Source organism: Poeciliopsis prolifica, unplaced genomic scaffold (assembly GCF_027474105.1).
Source record: "Poeciliopsis prolifica strain line A6 unplaced genomic scaffold, Auburn_PproV2 SCAFFOLD001, whole genome shotgun sequence".
Lineage (NCBI taxonomy): Eukaryota > Metazoa > Chordata > Actinopteri > Cyprinodontiformes > Poeciliidae > Poeciliopsis > Poeciliopsis prolifica.
The window spans coordinates 21,871,256-21,875,428 of NW_026562376.1; the positions used below are offsets into that span (position 1 = coordinate 21,871,256).

Sequence of the window (4,173 nt, forward strand, 5' to 3'; positions counted from 1 at the left end):
AGCTGATATTGTCACCAGTACCAAAGACGGAAAGACTAGCGTAAGTTAATTGGACTTAAATTGGACAATCCTCTTGCTGGACATACAAAAAAGATTCGGGGTAAACCAGATGGCTTTGTTTATATTGAGAGATTTGAGGAACAGAGTAGCGTAAAGGGAGTGGTACGACGGCAATTTCCAATTAGGTTAGCCTTTGGTTGTACAGCACACAAAGTCCAAGGAATGACTATGAAGTCTGCAGTCATTTCTTTGAAGCGCATTTTTGAACCTGGTATGGCATATGTAGCTCTCAGTCGCACAACTTCCCTGGAAGGACTTAAAATCATTGATTTCGATGAAAATAAGATCTACGCTGATGAAAATATTAGAGCAGCGATGGAATCAATGAGACCAGCAACATTTTTTGCACACCAGACCACTCTTGCATTTTCAGTCAGGTCATCAGGGTGCAACATTAACGATTGTCCACCACAATGTCGAAGGCCTTGTCTGTCACTCTGAGGACATGAAACAACATCATGAACTCATGTTGGCAGATATCTTATGCCTTACGGAGACTCATTTGTTTGGATCTTCTGTTCCAGCTTCCTGCCAAATGGAGGGCTATTCTTTTTTTTTCACGGAACAGACATGTCTCCTACTCGAACAGAGTCGACATTGCCACCAAAGAGGGTGGGGGAGTAGCGACTTACTGCCGGAGTCTTCTCCAACCGCAGGAACGGAGATTCTTTAACGAGGTTACAGATCTTGAATTTAATGTTGTAAAAGTGGACACCCCAATCAGTGCAGTCATCGCGACAGTTTACAGGCCACCAAGTTATGATCTTGGAACATTTTTAAGAAATCTGCAGAGCCTCTTGGTTGGCCTGAATTCAATGGCTATTCATCCCGTTGTCGTATTAGGAGACTTTAATGAGGACATTATTCCTCCTGGGAAAAAAGCCATCAATCAGTTGTTTAGAGCCAAAGGGTTTATGCAACTTATCTCTGATCCAACCACAGAAAAACATACTCTTCTTGATCATATTTACATCTCCCATCCAGAATATTGTGTCAAATCAGGTCTTGCAGACTTACTACAGCTACCACAATCCTACATACTGTGTGTTGGCTTCAGTATAAGTTGCATCTACAGTGGCTTGCAAAAGGAGTCATGTTCCTTTAAGTTTCCATATTTTATCAGATTACAACCACAACTATGGAAAAACAGTGGAGAGGAGAAATATTTGTTTATTTTTGCAGGTATATACTAAGTCACATGTGTCAAACTCAAGGCCCGGGGGCCAAATCCGGCCCGCCGTTGCTTTTATGTGGCCCTCCACAGACTATACTAACACTAAGTGTGATTAAATATTATATTATCAATCATATCAATGCAGTTTTTATCTGTTTACTGCCAATTTATATCAATCAGTCCCTCCAGTTTCTTGAGAATTTAGTTAATGTATGATTATAGTCCATGATTTATACAGCGAGTAAATTTATTATTAGTTCCTGAAGGGACTGCAAAGAAGTTCAATAATATTATGTAATTTTAAGAATTTATTGACATATTAACAGTTTGTGAACAGGCTTTATCAACACATTCTGGCACAACTGGCCCTTTAAGAGCTTTCATAATCTTGATTTGGCCCAAAACAAAAATGAGTTTGACACACCTGTACTAAGTAATACACAACTTTTCAGTTTATTTGCAAAAAAATCTGTCATATTTTAAGCCTCCCTGGTAGAGTCTATTCTGGAGTCCTGGAAAGGAGGGTCATCAAGATACTGGAGAATGCATGGGAGTTCGTCCAAACAATCTACATGTGTTTTTATGGACTTTGAGAAGGCATTTTCACAGGGTCCCTCTGGGAACTTTGTGGGAGTTCTCATGGAGTATGGTGTCCAAGTCCTTTGATACGGGCTGTAAGGTTTCTGTGCAACCTTACAGAACGTGGTCTGCATTATTGGCAGTAAGTCAAGCTCATTTCTGCTTAGAGTTGGATTTTGCCGAGGAAACGAGCTTGACTCTGCTGGCAATGCACACCAGTCTCTGACACTGGTCATATGGGGACCTAACAGCCTGTATCAAAGGACCCGGGACCCCATACTCCCAGAGAACCCACCCCTTGCTCCCCGAAGGAAACAGTCGAACTTCTTCTCCATGTCCACAAACATCTGTAGACCCAAACCCTGCATGGAGTTAGGTGAACTCCCATGCACCCTCCAGGACCCTGCTCAGGCTATAGAGCTGGTCCAATGTTAGATGACCAGGGCAAAAACCACACTGCTCTTCTCGAATCCGACTTTCGGCTATCTGATGGACCGTCCTCTCCATGAACCCCAAATAGACCTTGCGAGGGAGACATCACACCCCCCGGTCCTCCTTTTTGAACAAAGGCTGGGAACACTGAATCAAACAGTCTCACTTAATCATAAGGGTTCTACGTCATGGGTCTTTCATATTACATTTGGATGAAATATATTTGTGGTTGCAATGTAACAATATGGAACAGTTCAAGGGGTATGATTACTTTGTAAGCACTGTACATCTTAACCCTGAAATCATGATATGAAATTCTTTTTGGAGAAAATGTTGGAATCTCTAGTCGTTTTTAATGTCATTTCATTTGACTGTTTGCTTTTGTAATTATGATAGCGTGGATCGATTTTCTTGATCATTGTTGCAGTGGATTTGATATGTATTTATTCATTGTACACATTTCTGAATTATGGTGTATGCTTGTGGATTTTGTTGTCGGCATAAGAGATTCTTGTACACTTAGTGAATCTTTTCAAAACTTATTTACTTCTGTAGAAGAGGCTTCATAAACAGGTTTTGTACTTGCACATGAAACTGTTTGAGCTTTGTGAATACGAAAGTGGCTGATCTTGAACACTTATCGGTTCACTGTCAGAGTAGTTGCTGGAAATGTTGCACCAGGGAGCAGTAGATAAGACAATCAGTTACTATATGTATATTCTGTTCTATTTGAATTAAAATGATTTGAAATGGGGACCATAAAGTTTTCGTAATTTTTCTAATACAGTTAACATCAATTTTTCCCTTCAAATATGCCTAAATTTTTTGCGGAACTACGTTTTTATTCTTCACCGTTTGCGTCACTTAATTAAAGCTCTCCTTGTTTCAATCTCTCCTCAGTCACACTGAACTTTTTAATGCTGCAGCCCCCAGTGGCTACATTATCTTCACTTCACAAGCAGGACAAAAGTTTGGCTCACTTTTGTCCTGTTGGACTCCCTCCATCTGGTCAGAATTTGTTTGGTTTTGGTGGAATTAACCCTTTGTTCTCCCAGTTTTAGTCTGTTCTTGCAGGGTTTTCCACGTAAAACGATCCTTGGAGGCTGCCAAGAAGACAGAGAGGAAACAAGACCTTGAGGTTTGGCCCATAAGATGTAGAAAATGTATCTAAGTTGTAGCAACCTTACAAGTTGTTACTTTTTTGTTGTTGGTAATAGCTGTCTATTGATGGAATGACTTGTGTGTTTTCAGTCCAGGAAATCCTCACCTACTTCATGGACTTGGGCCTCATACAATCTGAGGAGATGGAGTTCTTGTTTCTTTGAATGTTCCAGGTGGGACAATCTGACCAGGTAAGTACATAACAAATGAAGGCTAATTTATTTGCCAATTTGGTTTATTTTAAGTTGAGATTGATAACGTTGTATATCTAGGTTTGATAGGAGGAATCCAGTGGATGTATGACCTTTTTTCTTGGGTCATATTGGTATTTATATCTGTTAATCATTCTGAAATCTTTATTTAAACAAAGTTTAAATTTTACAGATGTTTAAAAATGTCATGAATATTAATTTTTTTTTTTCTGTATTTTTACTACAGAGTCTGTGATGTCACATAGACTGGATCCCAAATGAAAGCTTTGGAGCAGCGGTTGTTTTTTCTTCTTTTTTTTTCTACAGTTGTAAATAGTTTTTATGTATGTATATATTTAAAATAGTTTCATGTAAGAATATAGTTTAATATATGTTTCATGTATGTATATATGTATAATAGTTTGATATTTATGACAAGTTGATCATCGTGGCAAAGCCATGTTTCACTTGTGAGATTAAATCTGTCAGGCCTTACATTGACACTCAGGCAACAACCCTGAGTGCCACACGGCCGGACAGGACACATGTAAATAAAAAAAGATAGTTTTTATTGCA

At 39.1% G+C, this 4,173-nt stretch overlaps 1 long non-coding RNA gene across 1 annotated transcript; it reads left to right on the forward strand.

Moving 5' to 3' along the window:
* The first annotated feature begins 3,187 nt into the window (after positions 1-3,187).
* On the forward strand, positions 3,188-3,917 carry LOC129365980 (uncharacterized). Its single transcript, XR_008606571.1, has 3 exons — positions 3,188-3,383; positions 3,497-3,731; positions 3,845-3,917. It is a non-coding gene; the product is annotated as an uncharacterized LOC129365980 (long non-coding RNA).
* Positions 3,918-4,173: the final 256 nt, after the last annotated feature.